Source organism: Urocitellus parryii, chromosome 4 (genome assembly GCF_045843805.1).
Source record: "Urocitellus parryii isolate mUroPar1 chromosome 4, mUroPar1.hap1, whole genome shotgun sequence".
NCBI classification, from domain to species: Eukaryota; Metazoa; Chordata; class Mammalia; order Rodentia; family Sciuridae; genus Urocitellus; species Urocitellus parryii.
The window spans coordinates 7,359,142-7,376,412 of NC_135534.1; the positions used below are offsets into that span (position 1 = coordinate 7,359,142).

Below are 17,271 nucleotides of genomic sequence, written 5' to 3' on the forward strand. Positions count from 1 at the left end.
TTAGAACATCTTTTCTAAACCCCCCTTGTTTCTTTTGGAGACAGGATCTCATTAAGCTGCCAAGGCTGGCCTTGAACTTTCCTTGAACTTGTGATTCTCCTGCCTCTGCTTCCCAAGTTGCTGGAATTACAGTAGACTGTGCCACCATGCCTGGTTATATCTTTTATGGTTAAGTGCCATGAAACTCTAAATTAGTCAGGTCACTACTTGTGAATTGGATTGGCACGAAATAATCACACAGACACAGAAAGTACCTTTTTCTTGGGGTTCAGTGATGGCTCTTCTGCCCCAGCTCCCACAAGGGAGGCTAGGGAGTCTAGCAAAAAAGGGAGAGCACATGCCTGAAGCCCTATTTATTGAGGGAAGACACTGGAGAAAATTCCACCCAAATGAGGCAAGGGATTGGGTTTCAGGGGGGTGTAGCTCAGTCTCATTGGGTGACACCCACTCTCAGAACTTCATTTCCCTGCTGAGTGGAGATGAGATCTACCTGTTTCCAGGGACAGTCTTACACCTCCATGGCTCAAGGCTAAGGGTCCATGCTCACTCCTATGTGGCAGCTCCTGACAGTTAAGTCTTTTTGTGTCCTATTTTCTTTTTCCTTTTTAGTGGTGGGGAGTCAAATCCTGGGCCTTGAGTACACTAGGTACCCATTCTTACCAGAGCTACACCCCCAGCTCCTATGTCCTATTGAAGGAATCTGACTATCCCAAGGTCCTGAAGATATTCTTCTATTTATTATTATTCTAGAACTTTTACAGTTTTAAGTTTTACCTTTCACATTTAGGTCTTATGTTTTTGTTGTTGTTTTCAGCACTGGGACCGAACTGAGGGCCTTGTGCCTGCTAGGTAAGCACTCTACTACTAACTTATATCCCCAGCCAGGTAGGGTCCATTTTCAATTAATTTTGTATATAGTGTGAGGTATAGATTGTGGTTCATTTTGATTTTTTTTAATTGTAGATGGACACAGTACTTTCATTTTGTTTATTGAGGTTTTTTGTTTGTTTTTAATGTGGTGCTGGGGAACGAACCCAGTGCCTCATGTACGCTAGGCAAGTACTCTACCATTGAGTCACAACTCCAGCCCTGTGGTTCATTTTTGCTGGATATCAGCCAGATATTTTAACACTATCTATTAAAAAAGACTTTCTTTTCACTATTAAATTGCTTTGGTGCACATGCTGGTAGAAATTCAAATAACCGTATAAGTGTGATCACTTCTGTTCCATTGATCTATAAGTGTATTCTTTTTTATTTTTTTGGTTTGTGCTCAGTTTTTTTTTTTTTTTATATTTATTATTTTTTAGTTTTCGGCGGACACAACATCTTTGTTGGTATGTGGTGCTGAGGATCGAACCCGGGCCGCACGCATGCCAGGCGAGCGCGCTACCGCTTGAGCCACATCCCCAGCCCGAGTTTTTTTAAACTTTATTTTTTTTAATTTGAATATCTATATATATTTTCACATATATATTCCTACATGTTTCTATCCATTCATGTGTATATGAATATACCCAAATGGCAACCAAATTCCTGTTCATACATTTTTATGTCTATTCTTATGACATTCTCTCTTATAGTCTTGCATATGGTAAACTGATATGCAAGCTTTGGAATCAGATAATGTAAAGTCTCCAACTTTGTTGTTCTTTTTCAAAATCATTTTGGCTATTATAAGTCCTTTACATTTCCACATCAATTCAGCTGGTTAATTTCTACCCCCAAAAAACTTACTGGGATTTTTTTCCCCCTCTCTACTTGTCTATTTTAAAATTTATTTATTTGTTTATTTATTGGTTATACAGGACTTTAGAGTGTATTTTTTTTTAAAACTTTTTTTTTTTTTGGGCTGGGGATATAGCTCAGTTGGTAGAGTGCTTGCCTAGCATGCACAAGACCCTGGGTTCAAACCCCAGCACCACAAAAAAAAAAGAAAAGAAAAGAAAAAAAAAAAACTTTTTTTTTTTTGGTAAATAGACACAATACCTTTATTTTTTTTCTATATTGGTGCTAAGGATTGAGCCCCAATGCCTCACACGTGGCAAGTACTCTACCACTGAGCAACACCACCATCCACAGTAGAGTGTATTTTAACATATCATACATAGAACATAACTTCTCATTCTGTGGTTGGACATGATGTGGAGTTACACTGGTCATGTATTCGTATATAAACAAATTATATAGGAATACATGACCAGTGTTATATCAAATTCATTCATTTTACTGTCTTTCCTATTCTCATCCCCCTCCCTTCCCTTCATTCCCCTTTGTCCAAAGAACTTCTTCTTGCCTCCACCCACCCCTTATTATGTGTTAGCATCTGAATATCAGGGAAAACATTCAGCCTTTGGTTTTTTGAGATTGGCTTATTTCATTTAGCATGATAGCCTCAGTTCCATCTATTTACCAGCAAATGCCATAATTTAATTTTTCTTATGGCTGAGTAATATATTCCATTGTGTATATATTCCACATTTTTTTAATCCATTCATCTGTTGAAGAGCACCTAGATTGGTTCCATAGCTTAGATATTGTGAATTGAGCTGCTATAAACATTGATGTGGCTATTATCACTATAGTATACTGATTTTTTTTTTTTGGTAAATATTTTTAGTTGTAAATGGACACAATACTTTCATTTTAATGTGGTACTGAGGATCAAACCCAGTGCCTCACATGTACTAGGAAAATGCTCTACCACAATCCTAGCCTGTATGCTGATTTTAAGTTGAGATTTTTTTAATATTTAATTTTTAGCTGTAATTGGACACAATACCTTTATTTATTTTTATGTGGTGCTGAGGATAGAACCCAGGGCCTTGCAAGTGCTAGGCGAGCACTCTACTGCTGAGCCACAACCTCAGCCCCTTTAAGTTGGGATTTTTAAAAAAACATTTTTTAGTTGTAGATGAACACACAAGATTTTTTTTTATTAATTTATTTTTTATTTGGTGCTGAGGATCAAACCAGTGCCTCACACATGCTAGCAAGTGCTCTGCCATTGAACTATAGCCCCAGCCCCTTAAGTTGGGATTTTGATTGAAATTATATTAAATGTGTAGATAAATTTGGAAAAAAACAGATATCTTTGAAATATTAAATCTTATAATCAATGAACATGGAATATCTTCTAATTTTTAAGAAATTCAATTTTTCTTAGTAATGTTTTGTAGTTTTCTGTCTAAAGGTCTTACATATCTTTTGTTAGATTTATTCTAGATATTTGATGATCTTTTTTTTTTGCTATCTTAAAAATTCTTTTTCTTTTAAAATTTTCTTTAAATGGCATATTTTAAAATTTTACAATCATACTGATACACAGAAACAATATATATTTACCTTGTGTCCAGGTATGTTTGTTTATTATTATTTTTGCAGTGCTGGGGACTGAACCTAGGGCCTTGTGTATGCCAGTCAAGTGTTCTACCGTTGAGCTACAACACCTACAGCACCTACTCTTTAATTTTATAAATTACTAAAATACTTTGCTAAATTTACTGGCAGACATTACTACCCTATATACATGTTTGATTACACTACTGGTGTAACTGCACCATGTACAGCCAGAGGAATGAGAAGTTGTGTACCATTTCTGTACAAAGTATCAAATTCATTCTACTGTCATGTATAACTAATTAGAACAAATTAAAAAGTAAATAAATAAATTTACTTATTAACTTCATAGTTTATAGGTTCTTTGGTTTCCTACATATACAATCCTGTAATCTAAAATGATATTTTCCCTTTCCATTCTTTATGCTTTCAGTTCCTTTTCTCGCCTTACTGCACTCACTGGGAAATTAGTACAAAACAGAAGTAACTCTATGGCGACAAAGGAAAAGTCTTGGTTTTATTTCCTGAGGGGGGGGATAGGGGTACCTTGGATTGAACCCAGGGTCACTTAACCACTGAGCCACACCCCCATCCCTTTTTTATACTTAGAGACAGGGCCTTGCTAAATTGCTGAGGCTGGCTTTGAACATACTCTCTCTTTTTTTTTTTTTTTTTTTTTTTGGTATAGGGAATTGAACCCAGGGGATGCTTAACCACTTAGCCACATCCCCAGCCATCTTTTTTATATTTTATTTAAAGACAGGGTCTCGCAGAATTGCTTAGGGCCTCACTAAATTTCTGAGGCTGGCTTTGAACTTTCGATCCCCCTGCCTCAGCCTCCTGAGCCACTGGGATTACAGGTATGCAACACTGCTTTTAAAATTCAATGAAGATATTCCTAGATATACTTTCTCAGATTAATGAAGCTCCCTGCTATGCCTAATTTGGCCAGAGTGTTGATTTTTACTTTCTACCTTTTTGAAATAATCATATGGATTTTCCTGTTACTCTGTTTATATGCTAGGAATTTATCAATTTTATTGACACTTTCAAAAATCTACATTATTGTTTTCTCTTTATATATGTTTATTTTCTAATATCAATTTCTGCTATCACTTTCTTCTCTTATCCTTCACATTGCATTGACCGATTTTCTTTTTCTTTCTTTCTTTTTTTGGTACTGGGGGTTGGGCCCAGGGGCACTTTACCACACTGAGCTACATCCCAGCCCTTTTTAAATTTTTATTTTGAGACTTGCTGAGGCTGGCCTTGAACTTGCAATCTTCCTGCCTCACCCTTCAGAGTTGCTGGGATCACAGGCATGAACCTTTGTACTGACCTCTGTGACTGATCTTCTAATGTTAAACCATTGTATTTTGGAAGAAGGCTTGCTCATTAAATGCTATCCTTTTATATTATATTATCAACTTGACAATATTTGGTTTATAATTTGCATCTCTTCATGAGAGATTGTATTTTTTTTCCTTTCTTATGTTCTTGACCATTTTTTTGGGTGAAACATACATAAATTTAAAATTTACCATTTCAACAATTCTTAAGTGTATAATTCAGTGGCACAATGTACATTCACACTGTTGTGTAGTTCTTGCCACAATTCATTGCTCTCTTTTATTTTTTTTTCAGTACTGAGGATCAAATCCAGGGCCTCGCACATGCCAGGCAAGGGCTCTACCACCGAGCCACATCCCGGTCTTTGCTTGTATCTCTTCTTGAAAGATTTTTGTATCAAGGTTATGCTGTCCTCCTAAAGTAGAATGAGAACTGTGCCTTCTATTTCTGTTTTTTGGAAGGATTTGTGGAAGAATGGTACTATTGTGCTCACTTCAGCAGCACACATGCTAAAATTGGAACAATACAGAGAAGATTAGCAAGGCCTCTGTGCCACATTATTTTATTTATTTATTTATTTATTTTTTGAGAGAGAGAGAGAGAGAATTTTTTTAATATTTATTTTCTAGTTATCGGTGGATACAACATCTTTGTCTGTACATGGTGCTGAGGATCGAACCTGGGCCGCACGCATGCCAGGTGAGCGTGCTACCGCTTGAGCCACATCCCCAGCCCCCTCTGTGCCACATTAATTCATGAAGTATTTCATGTTTTTCAAAATAACTAGAAGAGTCTTGAAGGTTTCCAACCCACAGAGATGACAAATGTTTGAGAAGATGAAAATACTAATTACCTTGATTTGATTATTGTACATTATATACACCATATTAAATTATACTATACCCCATAAATATATACATATATGTGTCCATTTAAAAAATTTAAAAAAGGCATTTTTCCTTTAAGTCTTTCAAGAATTCACCTATGAATTTATCTGTATATAGATATTTTTAGAAAAGTTCAAATTCCATAATCAATTCATAAAAAAATGATAAAACCACAGACTTCTATTTCTTGCTTATCAGGTTTGATAAGTTTCATTTTTTCAAGGAGTTTGTCTAATTCATCTAAATTATCCAAGTTCTTTGGCACATATACACTTATTACCTTTTTAAAAATATTTTTAGTTGTAGATGGACACAATATCTTTATTTTTATGTGGTGCTGAGGATTCAACCCAGTGCCTCACATATGCAATGCAGGTGTTCTACCGCTGAGTTACAGCCCCAGCCCTTATTACCTTTTTTTTAATGTCTGGAGCATCTTCAGCAACGTACTCAATATCATTCCTAATATAGATAATTAGTATTCTCCCCCTACATCCTGCTTTTTCTCTCTTCCATGTGTACTTTTAGTCTTGCTAGAAATTTATCAATTTCATTGACATTTTCAAAAATTTACCTTATTATCTTCTCTTTATATATATATATTTATTTTTAGAGAACTTTTTAATATTTATTTTTTAGTTCTCGGCAGACACAACATCTTTGTTTGTATGTGGTGCTGAGGGTCGAACCCGGGCCGCACGCATGCCAGGCGAGCGCGCTACCCTTGAGCCACATCCCCAGCCCTACATATTTATTTTCTACATATCAATTTCTCTATCACTTTCTTCTCTTATCCTTCTAATTTCCTGGGGTTTAACTTTCTCTTCTTTTAGCTTCTTAAGATTGAAGCTTAGATCAATGACTTCTCAGCCTTTCTTCTTTTCCAAAATGTGCATGTGCCTGTGGATGTATCAGCTTCCCTCTGGACACTGCTTTAGCAACATTCTGTAAGTTTTGATGTGTCATGTTTTCATAGTCATTTATTTAAAAGTATTTTCTAATCTCCATTATAATTTCTCCTTCTACCTATGAGTTATTTAGAAGCAATGTCTTCAAATAGTTTAGAATTTAGTTTTTTTGTTTGTTTGTTTTAATTCCTAATTAATCCTGGGTCAGAGAATGTATTCTATATTATTTCAGTCTTTTAACATTTGTTGATAACTATCTTTGTAGCCTAACATATAATATGTGCACAAAAATGTTTTCTGCAGTTGTTAGGTACAGATTCCTATATAGGTCAATTAGATCAAATTGATTAATTATGCTGTTTAAATCTTCAAAATCCTTACTGATTTTTTTGTCTGTTTGTTCCAGCAGTTATTGAGATAGCTGTGTTAAAATCTCTAACTAAAACTGCCTATTTCTCTTTTCAGTTCTGTCACTTTTACTTTGTATATTTGGAAGCTATGTTATAAATGTGTACATATTTGCAAATATAAATTTATGCATATAAATTTAGGAATGTTTTTCTGTTGAATTGACTCATCATTAAAAATGTCCATTTTATTTCTAGTAATATTTCATAATTACAGTCTATTCTCTTGGAAATTAATAGCAACATCAGCTTTTTTTGGTTAGTGTGTGCATGGTGTACATTTTCCTTTTATCCTTTATTTCAATCTTTTTTGTGTCCTTACATGTATAGTATGTAGTTGTGTTTTCAAAATCCAATGTGAAAATGCTTTTTTTTTTTTTTTAAGTATTGGGGATTGACCCCAGGGCCTTCCACATGGTAGGCAAGTGTTCTAACACTTGGCTATATCCCCAGCCCTTTTTAAATTTTTATTTTGAGACAGAGCCTTGTTAAATTGTCTAGACTGGCCTTGAACTTGCTATCCTCTTGAGCAGCCAGGATTACAGGTGTGTATTACCATGCCTAATACTTGCTTTTCTTCTTTTTTTTTATTTTTTAAATTGCCAATGGACCTTTACTTTTATTTATTTATATGTGGTACTAGAGTCGAACCCAGTGCCTCACACATGCTAGGCAAGTGCTCTACCACTGAGCCACAACCCCAGCCCTTGCTTTTCTTCTAATGTCTCTGCATTTAAAGAAGGAGCTTTAGGAGGCAATGTTAATCTAGAGGATAAGTGTTAAGAGTGGAATTTCAGAGTGTGTGGCTCAGTACATCCTCAGAAAACACAACATCCCATATGATAGCACTAACAACAGGAACAACAATAATATTAATATAACGGCTAATACTTGTATTTGTCTTTACAGTACGCTAGGTACTTCATACACACATTAAGCTCTGAGATATATTTTGTAATCTATTTTAACCATGAATATGAACATAGATAAACACTAAAACAGTCACTTGTTGTTTTGTTTTGTGTCTATCAGTCCCTCCAAATTCCACTAGAATCCCCTCCTCACTTCTGTAACACTCCCAAGACAGGCTCTCCTAACTCCCCTTACCAGCATCCCGCTCCAAACACAAGCAGTCTGGTTCACTGATACAGTAGGCCTCCTAGTCACCTGCCCTGCTTCCTGATATCTTAGTATCCCTGCTTTCAACTACACTGCTGGGTAGCTGCTTGGGGGAGGTGGGACCTTCAGGGTGTACCCTAGCTGCTCCATTCTCAGCCTCAGCCACAGCCCACGAAGTGTGCACATCTGCATGCCTTAACCATCTTTGGCACAATGTAGATGCTCAATGACTATTTGTAGAATGAGACTGAAAGGAAAAATGAATGGTCTTATGATTATATGAACATAGATACACAGGTGAAGCCATGCGTGCTTTCAGGATTCCCCCACTGCGGGGGGGGGGGGGGAGAAGAGGACACCAGCCCCTTCACAATCCCTCACATCCCTTCTTCCTCTTCTTCCCCATCTAGCCAGTGCGAGTCAGTCCTAGGGAGGAGTGACAGTGATGAATCCCTTTCCATTTGCGCAGGCAAAGGTAAAACCCTGTGTCTCTTGGCATCCTCACCAGTCGCCATACAGCTATGCAAGGGCCACAGAGGCGCCCCATCCCCTGGTCCACTGTGCGCTCGCTCTCTCACTCTCCTTGGATATCAATCGGGTACCAAGGAGTGAGGTGGTGGTTGGAAGAGGGTTTACATCTTTTCTTTACCTTACTCTCCTTCCCAGCCTCCAGATGCTGCTCCTTCGCGCTACTCAGCTGCAGCACACACATTCCGTGGATGGACGCTGCCCGCGCGCTCCCGCAGCTTCGTCACTGTAACTCGCCCGGATGAAGGGACCGAGTGGGGATCCCATCAATTGCTGGGGACACCTCCCCCTCCCGGCCTGGGAGTTACCTGGGGTCCGGGTGATTCCCACCCTGTCCCGGGCAGCTGCGCCTTCCGATTGGGTAGCAGGTCGAGCTTGCGAGACTCCATTGGCAATAACGCCCAAGTCTTTTTTTTTTTTTTTTTGTGTGTGTGTGTGTGTGTGTGTGTGTGTGTGTGTGTGAGCGTGAGCGAGAGAGAGAGATCCCAAGCCGGGCTTTTAAGGGGCAGCGCGGAACCGAAAGAGGGCGGGTGATACACGAGCACTTCAGGGCCTCGGTCACCTCGGTCACACTTCAGGGCCTGGGACGTCACGAGTCACGGCCACCGCCCCATCCCCCGCCCCCGGGGCTGGTGGACTCCGGCTCGTCGCGGTTCCCGGCCCGGCTTCCAACGGCCACGCGCACGTTTTGCGCGTGCGCACTAACTTGGTCTCGCGCCTTCCAGGCGGTGGGTGAGGCGGCGGGTGGGGCGGCGGGCGGGGCGGCCTGGGGTGGGGCGGGGCGGGGCGGCCTGGGGTGGGACGGGGCGGGGCAGGCGGGGCGGGAGGGGCGGGAGGAGGGAGGGTTAGGGAATGATTCCCCGGAGTGGAGCCAGTGGGCCACCGGCCAGGGCAGGTGGCGATGTCTGAGCAGAAAGGGATTCCGTTAATAATTTCGCTCAGGGGCGCGAGGGAGCGGCTGAACAATCAGTTGAGGCGGCTCAGCAAGGCCCTCACCCCAGGAGGCGCCGTTCAGGCCTCCATCCGCTGGCATTCGCCGGAGCGGGGCTGCAAGAGGGCGCAGGTGCAGCGAGAGAAAGTGAAAATGTGGGTACCCTGGAACGGGCTAATCGTGATTGGAAAGAGGGTGGAGCTTCTGGGCAGAAAGACGCAAAAGCCTAGAACGCGGGACCCGAGGGTTGGTCCTGAGAACTTGCGACCAGAAAGTGTGGGAAAGACCGTCTTGAAAGAGAAGGCAGGCCTGAGTCAGGAAGGGACCGGCAGTAGTACAGCAGATGCGTTGCAGGATTCTGCAAGAGAGATTTGGGGAAAACAAGACGTCAAACGCAAAATTGGAGCTGAATCTAACGCTGCAGGGATGACCGCAGAGTCTAGGAAGGGGTCTCTGTCTGAAGAGATGCCCACGTCTACTGGGAATAATGTGGGGACCAGTGGAGAGGACTTGCGATCCAGAGAATATCAATTGCAGCAGAACGAGGGGCAGCAGTTGAGTGGAGAGAAGCGGGAGTCCAGGGGAGAAAAACGGGGGTCCACTGTAGAGAAGCAGGAGTCCACTGCAGAGAAGCGAGGGTCCACTGCAGAGAAGCGGGGGTCCATTGCAGAAAAGCGGGGGTCCATTGCAGAAAAGCGGGGGTCCACTGCAGAGAAACGGGGGTCCATTGCAGAGAAGCCAGTGTACAGCGGAGAGAAGCGGGGGTCCAGTGGAGAGAACCCAGTGTACAGGAGAGAGAAGCGGGGGTCCAGTGGAGAGAAGATGAGGTTGAGTAGAGAGAAACTAAGGTCCAGTGAAGAGAAACCAAGGACTGATGGAGAGGATTCGAGATCCATTGGAGATAAAGTGGGGTCAAATGAAGAGAAACTGGAATCTAATGGAGAAAAACTGAGCAGAAGTGAAGAGAACATTGAAAGAGTGATAGAAATTACAGGTGATGAAAGAGGGATAGAATTTACAGATGAGGAGATGGAAATTCCTTCTGAAAGTACAAAAGTGAGAGATGAAGAACTAGAAGGGATTGAGGAAGGAATAGAAATTGATGAGGATAGCGTTCATGAAGTGAAAGATATTACTGGTGAATTCGATTATATGGAAGAGAAAAATATTACAGGGGAAGGTCCCAGTGGATGAGGCAGATGAAGGATTGCAGCTAAAGAAAGAGATATCCAGGTAGGGGAACTATTGAAAGTCAAAGAGGAGACATTAGAGTCATTATTAGAGACATTATTGATCTTGAAGGGGTAAAGAAGAGTGAAGAAAGAAGAGTCTAGAAAGAAGGATGTGGGAATGGAGCAGAGCTACTGGGCATGAAGGCAGAGCCAGTACCAGTGGAAGGGAAAAAAAAAAAGTGGTAAAGAGGAAAATAAGAACATTCTGAGGAGAAAGAATAGATTTGGTAATGATAGAAGAAAATTGGATTTGGGGTTCTTAAATAGCTCTTTGAGAAGTGGCTTTAGGATGGGCTAGAAGGATTTCATCTGACACATAATTAGGGAGACAATATGCAGGCATGGCCTGATGAGAAGAATTACAACAGGATAAAGGATAGATATCGAGGGCTGTGGAAGAAGCAGCAGGCCTGGAGTAAGCAAAATGAAAATGGATCCTGAAGAATGAGTGGCTCCAAAGTTACAAAAGCAAGTGAAGAGGAGATGAGCAAATGAAGGGGAAAAAACTCAAAAAGTAAGACGCCATATTCCATAATGATGGTTATGTTTGTTGGTTTTAAATTTACTTCCTTCACTATTTCTGTACTGGCCACTCCCATGAAGCCAGTTTTACCATCTACTGTGACAGGCCTCTTGCAGGATCCTATACACATCTGGATCAAATTCATCCTTATGGATCTTCTAAATAGCACCAGAGTTGTACCCAGAATAATTGCTGGGCTGCCTGTTTAACCTACTTTAGCAGGGCCAGTATGTCCACGGGGTACCCCGACCTCCACCCCAAATTTGAATTACCCATGCTTGAGATGGGGTTAGTTCAATTATTTGTACCTGCTCTTTCTTTCTTTCTTTCTTTCTTTCTTTCTTTCTTTCTTTCTTTCTTTCTTTCATGTGCCATTGTGTCCAGCAGAATATTTAATTTTTTTTAATATTTATTTTTTACAACCTGTACACTCAGAAAAATGAGAAATTATATCCCATCTGATTCAAATGTATGATATGTCAAGATCATTGTACTGTTATGTGTAACTAATTAAAGCAAATTAAAAAATGCAAAAAAATTTATTTTTTAGTTGTAGTTGGACACAATACACTTATTTTATTTATTTATTTTTATGTGGTGCTGAGGATCGAACCCAGGGCCTTGCACATGCTAGGCGAACGCTCTACCGCTGAGCCACAACCCCAGTCCCCTGCTTTTTGTTTCTATCTTTGACTTCTTATTTATTTATTTATTTTTTTAGTTTTAGTTAGGTGGGCACAATATCTTTTTATTTTTAATTTTTATGTGGTGTTGAGGATCGAACCCAGCTCCCTGCGTATGCCGGGCGAGCGCATTACCACTTAAGCCACATTCCCAGCCTTTTGACTTCTTTTTTAATATTTATTTTTTAGTTGTAATTGGACACAATACCTTTATTTATTTTTATGTAGTGCTGAGGATCGAACCCAGGGCCTCACATGTGCTAGGCAAGCGCTCTACCGCTGAGCTAAAACCCCAGCCCCTATCTTTGATTTTTTTTTTTAATATTTTTTTTAGTTGTCAATGGACCTTTATTATTTTTCTTTATTTATATGCAGTGCTGAGAATCAAATCCAGTGCCTCACACACGCTAGGCAAGCGCTCTACCACTGAGCCACAACCCTAGCCCATTGATCTTGACTTTTAATTATTTATCTAATCACATGAGGTTTTCCACAGCTCCCCTGTATCTCATTAAGGGTCTTCTTTTTATATGTCATACACTCTCTGCTCTTATCCCAAGGAGGAGAGAAGGTCCCCTGAGTGTCTAATGTGAAGACTTCAATGTTAAGTCCAAGTCTTAACTTGGTATGTTGGATTGTTTGTCTCTTGGGCAAGAATGTAAGAGGTGGCTAAAAGCAGAAATAGGATGAAAGAAACACTTTACCATTTTTCTCCTCTGTGTACTTTTAAAAGTCTGCCAAATTTCTGAGTAGAAACTTTATCCTAACACAAATATCATAACACAAACATGTAATAGCTGGTGTTATTGATTATATTTTCTGCATACTCTTGGGTAATTTGTCCCAAAGACTCCAGAAGATCATTAAACCCCTTGCCATATTTTTGTTCATGTAGTCTAATCTAATAGAAAATCAATAGTCCTTGTTTCCCCCTCTCTCCTCTTCTTCCTCCTTTTCTTCCTTTCTTTTTCATCTCTCCCTGCCCCCTCCTTTCTTTCCTTCCTTCCTTCTTCTTTCCATCCTTCAAAATGTTATTTTACTCCCTTATTCTTAGTCAACTGCATCATCTAATGGCTTCCAAAAAAGGGACCATGGGAGGTAAACTTTGTGATAACTGAATCTGTCTGAAAATATTATTCTTTTCTCATATTTGATTAATAGTTTAGCTAGGTATAGATTCTAGGTTAGGAATATTTTTCCCATAGAATTTTAACTTCTAACACTATCTTCTAACTCCAAATGTTGCTGTTCAAGATGTTGCTGTTCTTTTTTTTTTTTTTTTTTTAAGGTACTGGGGGTTGAAACTAGGGGTGCATTACCACTGATCTACATCCTTAGGTCTTTAAAAAAAAATTTTTTTTTAAATTTTAAGACAGAGTCTTGGTAAGTTGTTGAGGGCCTTGCTAATTTGCTGAGGCTGGCCTTGAACCTTGGCCTTGAGATCCTTCTGACAGCCTCCTGAGTCACTGGGATTACAGGCATGTGGCATTGCATCTGGGTGTTCTTTTATTTTGACTGTAAGGATATATTTTTCTTTCCCATGAAAATTACCTGTTTTCTGTCACTTCATGGCTAAACCTATATACCCATCCCTGCTGCGTTCCTCGACACTAAAAGACTCAGGGTCACTCCAGGGGAACTTGGGCCGCATGAAATAACCCACACAAGAGACAGAGATACCTTTTTCTTTGGGGTCCTGTGATGGCTCCTCTGACCTTAAGGGTCCACAGAAAGAGAGAGAGAGCCAGCCAACACATGCTGACCCTTTTATTGAGAAGAAGCCATTCAAATGAGGCTAGGGGTCAGGTTTCAGGGGGCTGAGTCTAACTTCATGATGTCTGCTGTCAGCAGGTTGACTGACATCTAGGAAGGCCACACCCAAGGGCAGCACAAGAGAAGGGGACACACAAAGGGTAGGTATTTCCAAGGAACATTCTATCCCAAACAGGGCAGGGGAGTAATATCACAAAGGGACAGGTGAGCATAGCTCGACCCCTGGAGTTGCAGGAAGGCACGCCTATGCATGAAGACACATTCTACTATTTCGAGGCTCGAGGATCGGGCAGTGTCTGGGGTCACTATGAATGTGGCCAGATCACTATGAAAATGACCCACAGAGCCTCCACTAATCACGAGAAGAAATGCTGGTCACTTAGCGCCACGGCCCCCCACATCCCATTTTCTGTTGATGTTGGAACTTGAATTATGCATCTTATCCTTTTATTAACCTTATCCTTTCTATTGAATTTTTGAAATTTTTTAAATATTTATTTTTTAGTTATAGGTGGACACAATATCTTTATTTCATTTTTATGTGGTGATGAGGATCGAACCCAGTACCTCATGCATGGTAGGTACTGGGTTCGATCTACCTCTACCTCTAAGCCACAACCCCAGCCCCATGAGTTTTTGAATTTTAATGTTTAAATTTTAAATTGTTGTCACTGTTTCTATTGTGTGTGTGTGTGTGTGAGTGTGTATGTGTGTATAGCATTGTCCTCTTGTGTTTTTTTTGTTGTTGTTTGGTTTTTTTTTGTTTGTTTGTCCTTGTTTTGTGTACATATTCTCTTAGCTCTCTTAGGGAGAGGAAGGGAGAAAAAAATGAATTGATAGAGTCTGTTAGGTTTTACTACATGAACTATATTTTTTCTGTTTTTGTTTTTTTTTTTTTTCTGTTTTTCACACTGTTTCCCCTGATTTTGCCTCCCCTTTTTTTTTCTTTTGAAGTGTATGTATGCTGTTGGAGATTTTCTTCAACAGCTTGCTTTTCATATTTGATACTGAGACATTAAGCAGAGCTAATTGGAAACTATTCACATAGATGGGGCATGTCGATTGATGGGCTTCACCCTATTGTGGGTGACTGGGACAAGCAGAATTTTTTTCTGGGTACCCCCAAGTGTCAGAATGTGTAGATCATATTGTAGGGACTATTTGGTTTCTCCAGAGAATTTTCCAGTTACCTGCATGAGGGAATACTTATGGGGCCACAATGTTTAGATTGTAGCAATAGGGAAAGGGGTATAGGGCTGTAGATGTAGATGTAGTAAGATATATACATTTTATCCCAGTTTTTATGTTTTCAGCTTAATGGTAAAAAAAAGTTGGGGAGGGGATTTGTGAATTTAATTGTTTTTTTGGTACTGGGAATTGAATCCAGGTCACTTAATCACTGAGCCATATCCCCATCCCTTTTTATTTTTTATTTTGAGACAGGATCTCACTTAATTGCTGAGGCTGGCCTTGAACTTGCGATCCTCCTGCCTCAGCCTCCCAAGATGCTGGGATTACAGGCATGTACCACTGTGTCCACATTTAATTGCTTTATGTACAGACTTCTAAATAGTTTTCCTGCTTCCAGCTCCATGTCCTTGTTCTATCAGAGGTGTCTGGTCTCTCCAGGTCCTGAACATTGGTGAAAGATGACTGTTATATTTTTTGCATACATTCTCCTCTTTAGGCATTTGAGTGTGTGTGTGTGTGTGTGTGTGTGTGTGTGTGTGTGTGTTGCTGGAGATTGAACCCAGAGTCTTGTGCATGCAAGGCAAGCACTCTACCAACTAAGCCATATCCCCAGGCTCTCTTTAGGCATTTGAGTCGCAGTATCTTCTACTGGGCTATTAGTTCCACTCCATCTTCCAAAGCTGGTTGACATCTCTAATCCACCTCATTTTTTGTGGGTTTATAACATTTTTCTTTCTTTTTTAAATATATATTTTTTAGTTGTAGTTGGACACAATACCTTTAGTTTGTTTATTTATTTTTATGTGGTGCTAAGGATCAAACCCAGGGTCTCGCACGTGCGAGGCGAGTGCTCTACTGCTGAGCCACAACCCCAGCCTCATTTTTATTTCTTTATTTTCATCTAACTGGGGTTTAGAGATAAATACATGAATGCATTCAGTCTGCCACATTGCAGCACCTTGCTTTTCCTCTTAATGATTTTTCCTATGTGAGAATAGTTAACATAGTAAACAAGTCACTGTACTATTGTGACAGGGTCTCATCAAGTTATGTAGTGCCTCACTAAATTGCTGAGGCTGGCTTTGAACTTGTAATAGATCCTTCTGCCTCAGCCTCCTGATCTGCTGGGATAACAGGTGTGAGGAACCATGCCTGGTTGTTATTGTTTTTTGAGACTGGGTCTCACTTTGTAGCCCAATCTGGCCTCCAATGCCCATACTTGAGAAATCTTTTACCTCAGTCTCCCCAATAGCTGGAACTACAGGCATATCACCTTTTGAATGTTTTCATTTACATGGAAAAATAGAAAGATTAAAACAGTGAAGCTGGGAGCAATGACACATGCCTATAATCCCAGTGGCTCAGGAGGGATGCAGGAGAATCATAAGTTTGAGACCAGCCTCAGCAACCTAGTGATACCCTGTCTCAAAATAAAAAATAAAAATGGTTGGGGATATGGCTCAATGATAAAGTACCCCTGGGCTCAATCCCCAGTACCACAAACAAAAAACTGCTTTTGTTGGCTCAGGATATACTCAAGGGTTTACTAGTTGGATGAGATTGTTAACATTTATTTATTTAGGAGCTGGGATGGAACCCAGGGCCTTGCATATATGCTAAACACACTCCACCATGGAGGTACCCTCAGCTCCTGTTAACACTGTTAATCTACACAAATCTACCTCTTGTCTTGTTTTTAACAGTTTGACTTTTTTCAGGAATCCAGGCATTTTTTTCTCTCTTTGGTGCCAAGGATTGAGTATGTCCAGGGCTTGTTTTTTTTTTTTTTTTTTAAGAGAGAGTGAGAGAGGAGAGAGAGAATTTTTAATATTTTATTTTTTAGTTCTCGGCGGACACAACATCTTTGTTGGTGTGTGGTGCTGAGGATCGAACCTGGGCCGCACACATGCCAGGCGAGCGCGCTACCGCTGAGCTACATCTCCAGCCCGTCCAGGGCTTGTTTGTAACTAGGTAAATGCTCTACCACTGAGATATACCATCCAGGTCCCCTCCCTTTTAAAACATTTTGTATAGGGTCTCCCTAGGTTTCCCAGGCTGACCTTGAACTTGAGATCTTCCTGTCTCAGCCTCCTGAAAAGCTGGGGTTACAGGCACGCAGCCTCATGCCCAGCCCAGGCCAGTTCCACCTTCTGGATTTATCTGAGTGGGTTCTGAGGATGGCAGGTGGTTCCATCTTCTACCTGCTGTAATTCCTGTAGTTTTTCAACTGAAAGTTAGAGTTCAGGATCCTCATTTTTCTTTCTCTGTCACTCTCCTCTTTGATTCAGTTTCCTCCTGTAGTTGTTTGTTACTATAAAGTAAATTCCATGAAGCAGCAGCAAATGTCTGTGGGGACCTGTTCTGGCCTGCTGAATGACCAGCACATAGTAGGCACTCAGG

General features: G+C 40.4%; 1 non-coding gene across 1 annotated transcript; it reads left to right on the plus strand.

Moving 5' to 3' along the window:
- The first annotated feature begins 5,174 nt into the window (after positions 1–5,174).
- Positions 5,175–5,276, plus strand: LOC113188407 (U6 spliceosomal RNA). Its single transcript, XR_003301541.1, has one exon. It is a non-coding gene; the product is annotated as a U6 spliceosomal RNA (small nuclear RNA).
- Positions 5,277–17,271: the final 11,995 nt, after the last annotated feature.